Below are 12,804 nucleotides of genomic sequence, written 5' to 3'. Positions count from 1 at the left end.
AAGCAAAATTCAGTGGTCACCTTCCTATGGGTCCAGTTGATCAAGCGGTCCAGGCAAGAACAGTTTTCTTGCCTTGCCCAAATGTCTATTTTTGCCAAGAACAAGATAAACTCCATATAGAGTGTCTTCAATGCCCATCCTCCTCTCTGAAGTAAATCAGTGCTGCCAAGAGCAGACATGTCTCACTGTCCGGAAAGTCTAAATTTTTAAAACATTTTAAATGCCATATTCTGTAGGTCTTTGAAGTGTTTGAAGATTAACTACCCAGTTGAATTATATCTATGTATACCTAGAAAACTTAACATGACTATAAGTTTGACTATCATAGAAGACTAATTATTAATCTGTATTTTTTAATTATCCATTACAATCTAAATGAGTTACATATACATAATACCTCAAATGAGAGTAGAAATATATATACAGTATAACAAAATTAAGTTTAAACTTGTATCAATAAACTAAAATCCATAGCAATGTAAAACATTTCTAAACAAGTTGTTGCTCTTTAAAAGTAGGTTCATGGCCAGGTGGAGGTGGCACATGCCTTTAAGGCACAAAGCTACACAGAGAAACCCTGTCTCAAAAAACGGAAAAAAAAAAAAAAAAAAAAAAAAGAATTTATACTGTATCAAGCTGATAATAGAAAAATAAATAGGCCGGGCGGTGGTGGCACACGCCTTTAATCCCAGCACTCGGGAGGCAGAGCCAGGTGGATCTCTGTGAGTTCGAGGCCAGCCTGGGCTACCAAGCGAGTCCCAGGAAAGGCGCAAAGCTACACAGAGAAACCCTGTCTCGAAAAACGAAAAAAAAAAAAAATTAATTAATTAATTAATAAAAAAGTAGGTTCATTAATCTACCCTTTTATCCTATCATATCTATACCCTATATATCTATATCATATCCTCCTTTCTTCTTTTAGAAAAATATTGCATTTATAATCAACCTGTTTTAAATAAAAATATTGGCCAGGTGGTGGTGGCACAAGCCTTTAATCCCAGCACTCAGGAAGCAGAGCCAGGTGGATCTCTGTGAGTTCAAGGCCAGCCTGGGCTACCAAGTGAGTTCCAGGAAAGGTGCAAAGCTACATAGAAAAACCCTGTCTCGAAAAACCAAAATATATATATTGGTTTTCCTCTATCCCACACCAGAGGGATCTTTTGCTATGGGACCAAAAAAAATCTCTTAACCTTTTTTTTTTTGCAATATGCTTGGGTTTAGAGAAGGAGTGAGCCAATTCCATCTCCAAAGCCAGCTTGGTATATTTGGGAATTTGGGTGTAGCTTCTCATACTACTTCCTGCTGGATGAGGGCACTGTATTCTTATGGGGACACAAAGAAAATTTTATGATTATGGGGTAGTCCATGAAGCTGTATTGTCTGAGCCAATTGCCTTGAAACCATTCTGGATATTGGATCATCTAGGCCATGGTGTCACTGGAGACCTTTCAGGGGGTCTTGGCTGGTCAAAGCTAATGTATCTTAATCTGGAACAAATCCATAGCCTCTTGCTTTCTGTGGAAACAAAAGCAGAGCCTCCTTTCCAAAGCAATATATCCTTAGATCCAAATTTTGAAGTCAAGGTACCTTTTTTTTTTTTTTTGGTTTTTTGAGACAGGGTTTCTCTGTGTAGCTTTACGCCTTTCCTGGAACTACTTGGTAAACCAGGCTGGCCTCGAACTCACAGAGATCCACCTGACTCTGCCTCCCGAGTGCTGGGATTAAAGGCGTGTGCCCCCACCACCCGTCCAAGGTACCTTTAAAGTATACATATTGGTTTAACTCAGCTGAAGTTTTTCTGTGTCTACCTGGCTCCTGCAGCCACTCAGACCCAAGTAAACACACAGAGACTTACATTACTTATAAACTATTTGGCCGTGGCAGGCTCCTTGGTATCCAGTTCTTTTTTTTTTTTTTTTTTTTTTTGGTTTTTCGAGACAGGGTTTCTCTGTGTAGCTTTGCACCTTTCCTGGAACTCACGTTGGAGACCAGGCTAGCCTTGAACTCAAGAGATCCACCTGGCTCTGCCTCCCGAGTGCTGGGATTAAAGGCGTGCGCCAACACCGCCCAGCTGCTATCCAGTTCTTACATCCTAAATTAACCCATTTCTATTCATCTATAAGTTGCCACATGGTTTGTGGCTTACTGGTACTTTACATCTTTTTTTTTTTTTTTTCCGAGACAGGGTTTCTCTGTGTAGCTTTGCGCCTTTCCTGGAACTCACTTGGTAGTCCAGGCTGGCCTTGAACTCACAGAGATCTACCTGGCTCTGCCTCCCAAATGCTGGGATTAAAGGCATGCACCACCACTGCCCGGCTGGTACTTTACATCTTACTTCTCAAGGCAGCAGAGGCTGGCAGCATCTCCTGACTCAGCCTTCCACTCCCAGAATTCTCCTCTCTGCTTATCCCACCTATACTATACTTCCTGCCTGGCTACTGGCCAATCAGCATTTTATTTATCAATCAATCAATCAATCAGAGCAACACATTCACAGCATACAGAAAGACATCCGCAACACCGGGGTTCAATTCCCAGCACCCACATAGCAGCTTCACAACTCCCTGCAACTCCAGTTCCAGGGGATCCAGTGCTCTGTTCTGGTCTCTGGAGGTACTGCACACGCATGGTGCACAGACAAAACACCGTACACATAAAATAAAATAAAAAAGGATAATTGTGATGATAAATGCCAAAACAAAAACAAAAGCAAAAAGCAAAACCAAACAAACAAAAAAACTGTCACCTCTGAGAGGCAGAGTAAGCCAGGCAACAGCAAAGGCAGGCTCTGCTAGGCCCAGGGAAGACACCTGGGGGTCCAACGCTTGCTCTTTGGTGCTTGTATTTCTTCTCCCAGTCTGCCTTTATCACCAAAGAGATCAGCTTGATGTGCTGTGACCTCAGTCTCCTTTACATCGCCGTCAAACCTCAGAGCCTTAGGCTGTGTGCCTTCCCCAGGGACTCACGTGAACTGCCTCAGGGCTACCTGAGATAGTTCAGAAAGGTCAGGAATCCTGTCCCACATGCTCCCTCTTGGGACCAGGAACCCACAAATTCAGGGCCAGTCAACTGTCCATTAGTGCTCATAAGAGGAATATTTGAATGGCAGAGGGTGACAGAGAAACTCAGCTGAGCAGGCAGTATGTGAAATGGGACCAACTCAAAGGACCTCTGAGTCCACACCCATGGGAAGTGTGGGATATAGTTTTGGAACCTGCCCTTGGCCTGGCCCAAGGCGTAGTTTCGATCCTGAAAGGTCAGCCACCAGATAACTTTATTTCTTACCCAGTGAAGACACTCCTTCCCACCAGGTGCCCAATCTTTTGTCACCGCAACAAAGTTCAACAACTGCACCGCTGAGTTTTTAAAAAAATCATGTTTTTTTTTTGTTTTGAGGCAATTTATGAAGAAAGGGAAGAGGAGTTGTTGGAGAGATAACTTCAACTCTTTTTTTTTTTCTCACGTCTTTTATTTGGCTCATCATGTCAGATTCACAGAGCTTAAGACTATTTTCTTTTTTTTCTTTATTAAGAAATTTTCTACTCACTCCACATGCTATCCACAGACCCCCCCTCCTCCCCCTCAACTTCAACTCTTAAAAGCACTTCCTGCTCTTTTAGAGAACCAGAATTCAGATCCTAGTACCCACATCAGGAGGCTCACAACTACCTATTACTCAAACTCCAGGGGATCTGAGGCCTTCTTCTGGCCTCTTGGTCACCAGCCTACATGCAGTATATATGCACACATTCATACACATAAAAATTAAATTTGCCTGGCAGTGAGGACGTACACCTTTAATCCTAGCACTCAAGAGACAGAGGCAGGTGGATCTCTGAGTTTGAGGTCAGCCTGGTATATAGAGTGGGTTCCAGGATAGCCAGGGCTACACAGAAAAAAAAACTATCTCAAAAGCAAAATTTAAAAAAAATTAAATTAGGTTTTTTTAAAATTTTAAACATAAGGGCTGGAGAGATGGCTCAGAGGTTAAGAACACTGCTTGTTCTTCCAAAGGTCCTGAGTTCAATCCCCAGCAACTACATGGTGGCTCACAACCATCTGTAATGAGATCTGGTGCCCTCTTCTGGCCTGCAGGGATATGTGCAGACAGAACACTGTATACATAATAGATAAATAAATCTTTAAAAAAAAAAATTTTAAACATAATTCTTTATTGATTCTTAGGAAATTTTACATCATGCACCCCAATCCCATTCACCTCCCAGCCCCTCCATATCCAACCCTCGCTCCTGCAGTATGCACCCCAAAAAATTAATTAAAAACCAACCAAACAAAAAAACCCACCTCGCTCCTCCATCTCTCCAACCCCTCTTCATTCATCCTAGTGACATTGGGAGCTGCAGTGTGTCCCATAGTAAACTAGGTTTCAAGAAAGAAAAAAAAGCACTGTTGCGTCCAGGGGGACATGCAAAATAATGGGGTGCAAACCACAGTCTAAAACCAGAAGCAAAACTTTATTCCAAAAAAAATCACTCCGGGGCACAAAAACGCTTATCAGGGAGCTGAGACCATGGCCAGAGTTTGGGATTCTGTAATTGTGGCGATTGGAGGGGATTATGAGCCCCCCCCTTTTTTTTTTCCTTTTTTTTTTGTTTTTGTTTTGTTTTTTGTTTTTCATTTTTGTTTTGTTTTTTGTTTTTCAAGACAGGGTTTCTCTGTGTAGATTTGCGCCTTTCCTGGAACTCACTTGGTAGCCCAGGCTGGCCTGGAACTCACAGAGATCCGCCTGGCTCTGCCTCCCGAGTGCTGGGATTAAAGGCGTGCGCCACCACCGCCGCCCAGCCTGAGCCCCTTTTTATAGTAAGGGGAAAGCATTAGGCATGGACAAAAGAATTTTGAAGTTAAACTTTTAGAGACAAACTGCTTTTTTAGGTTTTACAATTTTCCATTAACAAGGTCTTAGAGCGTTTCAGCTAATTGATATTTGTATATCCCTGCAGTCCTATCTGACACAGCTAAGTGATGCTTGCCTCAAACCTGCAACTTTTCCTGACATCGCTGTGTTCTCATAGCTGGGGAAATACGAAACAATGTAAAGCAGATTGTCACATAAAACTCATTAAAAGTTAACTTTGGTTTCGGTACTGAGTGGTAGGGGGTTATTGAGAATAGCTAACCCCAGGTCTGCAGAGAGCAATCTTTAGTAAAAAACTCACATTTGGGTTGCTGTCAGAGCTGCCCATTGTAAAACGAGGAAGGGCCCTTTAACCCATTTAAAGGTTAATCCCTCTTTGCTGGCAGAGCTGATGGCTGTCGGCTTCCATCTCTTGAGCTTATAACTTTTCATTATCCCAAGTGCTCTATCTTATTCCTATATTCCCGGACCCTTCAGCACAAGAGAGGATTTTGGCTGGTGAGCTGGAAAAGACAACTCCTCAAAAGTCAAACCAAATGATCATGTTTTTGTTGTCCATTTATTATTTCTTTTGCACGTGTGCTGCATAAATATGGAGGTCAGAGGACAACTTTCAGAGTCTGTTCTCTCCTTCCACAGTGGTCCCAAAGACTGAACTCAGGTAATCAGGCTTAGAAAGAAGCACCCTTATCCACTGAGCCTTATCATTGGCCTCTTTCTTAATGTTTTAGTTACTTTACAATTCTGGGGGTTTTGTTGTTTTTTGTTTGTTTGTTTGTTTGTTTGTTTGTTTGTTTGAGACAGTAGCTCTGACTGTCCTGGTACTCACTATGTGACCAGGCTGGCCTTGAACAGAGATCTGCCTGCCTCTGCCTCCCAAGTGCTGAGAACGAAGATGTTTGATACCACGTGCAGCTAAATTTACAATTCTGTGTCAGGCTGCATTTATGGCCTTCCTGAGGCACAAGTATCCCATGGGCTGCAGGTTAGACCCACCTGTTTCTGCTAGAGGAGAAACTTCTTGAACTGCCTGCTACAAATAGCAGGTGCATTCTGTTTAGCCTCCAAGCAGTCTGGCCCACAGCCTAGGACAGACGGGGTGAAGGCGAACGGAAGATTCTGTGACTCTCCACACAGTCACGGATGTAGACTTCACTGTCATCTGGGAGTGTATCCAGGAGATGGGCCACAAGCTGCCCAGAAACCACAGCCTCCTCAGGCCTCCACCTGTCCTGGAGAGCTGCTGAGGACCTGAAACAGACCCGCCTTCTCAGTAAATAAACAAGATAGGCATCTCCGCTGATGAAGCAATCTTAGTTTCGTGCTTCTAGACCGGCACAAATATTGAGGAAAACAAGTCTATCTGCATGGTAGTTAAAGCATGGGAGTCAGGAAGGGATAATAAAAGAGAAAATAGGAATTGGTAGGTGACTCAGTGGCCCAGCACGATATGAATCCCCAGGCTCCATTCTTAGCATTAAATAAATAACTCTACCTAAAAATTTAAGCAATACACAAGTCTCCATTTAAAATCAGACCAAAGGGTGGGCAATATAGCTCAGCAGATAAAGGTGCTTGCCACACATGCCTTGAGAACCTCAGTTCAATTCCAGACTTCATGTAAAAGTGGAAGGAGAGAACCCACTCCACAAAGTTGTCCTCTGCCTTCTACATGTGCACTGTATCATGTGATGTACACGCCATGCACTCACAAACAATAAACAAACAAACAAATAAAAAAGTGCCAAAGAGGTACAGGGTCTCATACATCGCCTAGTATGGTTGGAATCAGGACACTGTGCTCTGGTCCTATCTCTGCCCCAAATTCACCGTGTTGGCTTGGGCCAGTTTCCCACACTAAGCATCAGGACTCTGACTGTAAGAAAGAGGCAGATTTAGTTCAGTGGCTCCAATCCAGCCAGCCCAAGTGAATGTCCTAAATCTCGAGTGTAACTGTGTGTCAGGACACAGGTGTGTGGGTTCACGAGGCTCCGTGGAAAGGAGACTCAGAGGCATCTTAAGAATGAATCTAGCCGGGCGGTGGTGGCGCACGCCTTTAATCCCAGCACTCGGGAGGCAGAGCCAGGCGGATCTCTGTGAGTTCGAGGCCAGCCTGGGCTACCAAGTGAGTCCCAGGAAAGGTGCAAAGCTACACAGAGAAACCCTGTCTCGAAAAACCAAAAAAAAAAAAAAAAAAAAAGAATGAATCTAGCCTTTCATGGCTGCCAGGGTCCAGCCTGGAAGGACTGAAAAACCTTCCCTTCACCTAAGGCATTTTTATTTACTCTCTATTTACAGTTTAGCCAGTTAATTTTCTTACCTTCAAAGCAACCTAAAAGGAGCTCCCAGAGACCAAATGCCAAGTGCAAATTACTTGATTTCTCAGGTACCATGGTTTTCTGGGTTTCCTGAACCAAGTTTTGCATAGGCCTTAGATCCCTGGGGGACTCTCTGATCCTTGACTCTCAGACAAGATTCACATCCGTTGATAAGAGACAAAAGGTGTAGTTAAACAAAGGAAGGATTAGGGCTAGGTGCTGCTCTCTGGAACCAGGGCAGGAGCTCAGCAGGAATGTGCTACACTCCAGAGTCTAGGCATTGCCGCAGGTGAGACCCGGGGTGGGGGTGGGGGGGTGGGGGGGTGTTAGAACGTCCCCAGACAGCCCCGCACTCTGCATTGCATTTCTCCCATTGTCCTTCCAGATCCTTTGTGGCTGTTTCCTCTTCCTATCTGAACTGCACAGGCCGAAGAGAAGGCTCAGTGGTCAAGAGCCCCTGCTGCCTCCTGAGTACCCAGGTTCGAGTCTCAGAACCCACATGGTACTTCCCAACGGTCTGGAACGTCTGGAACTCCAGTACCAGAGCTTTCTTCTGGCCTTCGCAGGCACCAGGTGCACACGTTACGCAGACAAACATGTAGGCAAAACACCTATGTACATTAAATATATAAAAAATAAAACTGTTCCCCTCTTATTCTTACCGAGTTAGAGGTGAATGAGGCAAGGCTGTAAAAAGACAAGACTTCTATAGTTGCCCAAAGGAACCTGGAATAAAAAAGAAAAGAAAAACTATTTAGCCCTCAGTTTCAAGAGGAAAGTCATTTGTTGTTGTTTTTGTTGTCCACAAAAGTATCTAACCATTTTTAAATGATAAAATTTTGGCTGGGCTTGATTGCACACATCTTTAATCCTAACACTTTCCCCCCCCCAGAAAGGGTCTCACTATGTAACCCTGGCTGTCCTGAAACTCACTCCGTAGACCAGGCTGGCCTCAAACTTAGAAATCCACCTACCTCTGCTTCCAGAGTGCTGGGATTAAAGGCATGAGCCACTACTGCCCACCTTTACTTTTTTTTTTTTTTTGAGACAAGGTTTCTCTGTCCTGGATCTCACCCTGTAGACCAGGCTGGCCTCGAACTCACAGAGATCCGCCTGCCTCTGCCTCCCGAGTGCTGGGATTAAAGGTGTGCGCCACCACCGCCCGGCACCCCCCAGTTATTGCTGAAAGGATAAACGCTGGTTGGTTGGCAGAAGAGTCAGGAGCCATGGTTACCAGAGTTAGAGTGGGCTTTATGAGAAAGAAAAGGGGACAGGACAGAGAAGTCAGGCCTGGTAGAGGGAGGGAAGCGGGCAGAGCAGACAACAGAGAGGAAAAGGAAAAGGGAGGGTGGGGGTCTGTGTGCGGCTTTTTAAGGCAGAGATTGCGTGATCACGCGGTGGTAAGCAGTCACCTGCAACGCTCTGATGACATAGGACTTTACACCCAGAAGAGTGAGAGCAGGATACTAACAATTGTATTTTATGTGTATGGGTATTTTGCCTGCATGTATGTCTGTGTATCACATGCATGCTCTTGTGTATCACATGCATGCATGGCCCACTGATGTCAGAAAAGGGCTTTGGATCCCCTGGAACTGGAGTTACAGACAGTTGCGTGGTGGCATGTGGGTGCTGGGAATTGAACCTGGGACCTCTGGAAGAGGAACAAATGCTCTTAACCACTGAGCCATATCTCCAGTCCCCTAATCCTAGCACTTAAAATGCTGAGGCAGGAGAAGGGGAGGGTTGTGAGTTCCAGTTCAGCTTGGGTTACATAGTCAAACCCTGACTCCAAAAATACAAAAATGGGGTAAGATTTTTAGGTATACTGGCACTTGCCTATAATCTCAGCTTTGGGAGGTAGAGGCCAGAGGATTGGGAGTTCAAGAGCAGACTCAGCTACATAGGCCCAATGTCAGCCTAGGCACATTAACATGAGACATCAACACCAGCACTGAGCTGAAACACACCCTGCTGGGTTGTCACTGGCTCCAGATTTAAAGGCTGCTGAGTCCTCAGGACTAAGTCCACAGAATAGTTAACAAGGATCGGAAACAGTGTCTGTCCTTTGGGCAGCAGAATGTCCCCTCATACTGAAAGGGATGGTGACAGACTTCCACACACTTTCCTCTCTGTAACCTGCAGAAGCCCTTTGCTTCCTTCCCTGACTTGGTCAAGGGTGACAGACTTCCACACACTTTCCTCTCTGTAACCCGCAGAAGCCCTCTGCTTCCTTCCCCGACTTGGTCAAGGGTGTAGAGGCCTCTGGCACATCAGGGAAGCACAAAACCAGGCCTTTCTTCTACCCTAAGGTCACACTCCCAGCCTGAGCTGGGTGTAGCAGGGCCAGACTGTAATCCCAGAACTCCAGAGATGGAGACAGAAGGGTCAGAAATTCAAGAGTGGAGATATAAAGCAAAGGACAATCAGACTGCAACCCACAGATCCAGGGAGGCTACCTAACAGGGAGGACCCTAGGATGACTCTGCCCTATAATAAGTTTTGGTTTTGCCCAGTCACTGGGCAAGCTTTAGTGAAACACTTCACTATTAGGATAAGAATTTGTACCGTATCAAGCTGATGAAAGAAAATGCTGGCCATACTTTCAGGAGGGGAGGCTAAAGTCATTTTAGATTATGGATTAGTCTATAGAAAAATGTCTGCCGTAAATCAGACAGTGAAGAAGATGATGAATAGGAATCTCACTTACACAACTCACGTAAAACATAGCTCTCTGAACAGATGAAGATAGGTCTCTTCTGTATCCCAGAATCTAATCAATATTTATATGTATAATTCAGCTATTATTTGGCTTAAAAGGGCTTATTGGGAAATGTTATTATTTTTACTATTTTCTACAGAGAAAATATTTTCCAGTTTCAAATAACTCTGGACTTTGGAATTATAACCTGTTTTTATGTTCAAAAACAAAATTTAAGTGGAAAGTGCTGAAGGACCACTGAACTTGATGTTGTATTTACATATCTATATCTGTATAAAATAATGATTATAAATGATTGTTTAAAAAGGTGAGGTGCAAATGTGAATTTAACAAGAAGTTGTAGATTTTCAACACTGTACACAAACTCCTTTGTTACAAATAAATATTTATGCTTCAAAAAAAAAAAAAGAAAGAAAGAAAGAAATTCAAGAGTGGGTTCTGGAGAGAGGGCTCAGCAGCGAAAAGCATCCTGCTCCTGCTCCTGCTCCAAGGGACCCAGGGCCTTACTTTGTCCCCCTGGCTGGCCTAGAACTCACAGAGACTCAGCTGTTCTTCATGCAACTGTGTTTTGCAGCATGGCACAACAGCACTAAAAAAACAAAAGAGAAAAGAACCAACCAGCTGGGTATAGGGGCACAGACCTGTCATCCAGTACTCGTGGGCAGAAGCAGGAGGATCTGCAGTTTAAAACCAGCCTGAATTACACGACACCCTGTAACAAATAAGAAGTGGCAGAGCGGGGTGCTGGGGGGAGACGGCCCAGCAGGTAAGAGTACTGAATACTGGATGCTCTTCCAGAGACCCAGGTTGGGTTCCCAGCACACTCCCACAGTGGCTCACAACCACCTGTAAGTCCAGTTCTAGGGGATCTGATGGCCTGTGGGGAGAATTCCCACAGAGCTGCACCTGGTCTGGCTCCACAGGACTAGCACCTAGTCTCAATCCACCTTTTGTTTCTCTTGTTACTCTCTAAGTGAATCTTCTGAGAGTTTCTAAGGGTACAAAACCTATGCAGCCTTGGTAGAGGAACAATCCTGAAGACTGTGATATTCCTCAGCTGAGAATTTGCATTTGGCATTGTCCCCTTGGGGAAGCTTAGGTGAGAGGTGTTGGGGATTAAGGTGAACTTGCTAAAAAGTGGAGTGGGGGGAGGTGGCGCACGCCTTTAGTCCCAGCACTCAAGCGACAGAGCCAGGCGAATCTCTGTGAGTTCGAGGCCAGCCTGGTCTTCAGAGTGAGATCCAGGACAGGCACCAAAACTACACAGAGAAACCCTGTCTCGAAAAACCAAAAAAAAAAAGAGCCTTTACTCAACTACAGTGGGCCAGTCCCTAGGGATGAATCCCCCTACAGCTGGGAAAGGCTAAAGATTTGTTCTTGAGGTGCCCCTGTCTCTTGATTCCACAGACCGGAGTGTACCCCCACCCACACTCGATATACAACATACACCCTCTTCTGGCCTTGTTAGGTACTGCACAAGCAGGGTGCACTGCATATGCTCAGGCACATACACATAAAAGAAATAATATAAAAGGGGGTGGAGGGAGGGAGGGAGGGGCAGGTGGAAAGGAGAAAGGGAATAACAGAAATCGCCATGATTACTGAAGGTACCCTGTAGATGTATCCAACCTTCTTATTAAATAAGAAACACAGAACCAATGCAAAGAAGAAAGCCAAGAGGTCAGAGCTAAGAGCTAAAACCTTACCCTTCCTCCTGCGGTGGTCCTACCTCTCCGAACCAGAGCTACCCCTGTGTTAAAGTCTTTATATAGAGTTCCTGTCCTGCCTTCTCATTGGTTGTAAACCCAACCACATGACCGCCTCCTCACAGCCTGTCTGTATAGGCCTCCAGGTTTTCCATGATTGGTATTAAGATTAAAGGCATGTGTATCCAATAATGGCTGTATCCCTGAACACACAGAGACTTACCCAGCTCTGCCTACCAAGTGCTGGAATTATAAGCGTACGCTACCACTGCCCTGCTTTCCTATGGCTTGCTAATAGCTCTGACCCCCGGGCAACTTTATTTATTAACATACAAATAACATTTTAATACAAATAAAATATCACCATATTTCCCCTTTTCTATTTTAATAAAAAGGAAAAAAAAAGAAAAAGCTTATAACTAATATAAGAAAAACTATATACAAAAGGACAATAACTATATACAATATATACAAGTAATAAATACCTAAACAATGTCTAGTCCATTTGTATTTGACAAATTCAGAGAAAATAATTTCATTATCTATCCTATTTTGGTAAGTCCAAAATGTATCCTAATTAATCTTCAACTATAGCTAACTAACCTTCAACTATAACTAACTAATCTTCAACTCCCTCAGAGACCCAAGAAGGAAATAATATTAGCTAACAAAAATAAAAACAGGAAGTGCACATAAGCAACTTCCAAAAAATTTGTGAGTTGACAGAAACAGACAGCTGTCTGGACAGTCACCTGAGGTTTCTCCAAAGTGCTGGGGCATCATCTTCAGCCTATAGGCTTAGCATATCTGACAGACTCATTTGTGAAGTAGGATGTACACAAGGTCAACAGTTCAACCTCACATTGAGTGAGAGTAGTCCATGTACCAGAAACACCTGAATTCCACTAGTGTCATGTCATGATTCAGGATTTTAAATTCTGGAAATTGTTGATGGTTTTTTAATTCAGCTGTCCATTCTTCTTGGCTGTGTATATATGGCTTCATCTCAGCATCCCATTCTTCTCCATATCCCTCTATCAAATGCCAGTCTACTATTGAGAGGCATGAGCTCAGTTACTCTTCAAGAATAACTGTTTCAGCTGCTGTTCCATTGCACATCAGAGGCCATCGGCCCACTGCCTGTTCAGCTGCCTTCGAAGAAAAGGGCACTGTACCTTTTTC

Source organism: Peromyscus californicus, unplaced genomic scaffold, assembly GCF_007827085.1.
Source record: "Peromyscus californicus insignis strain IS unplaced genomic scaffold, ASM782708v3 Scaffold_5__1_contigs__length_169319896, whole genome shotgun sequence".
In the NCBI taxonomy this organism is placed as follows: domain Eukaryota; kingdom Metazoa; phylum Chordata; class Mammalia; order Rodentia; family Cricetidae; genus Peromyscus; species Peromyscus californicus.
This window is presented reverse-complemented; position numbering follows the sequence as displayed.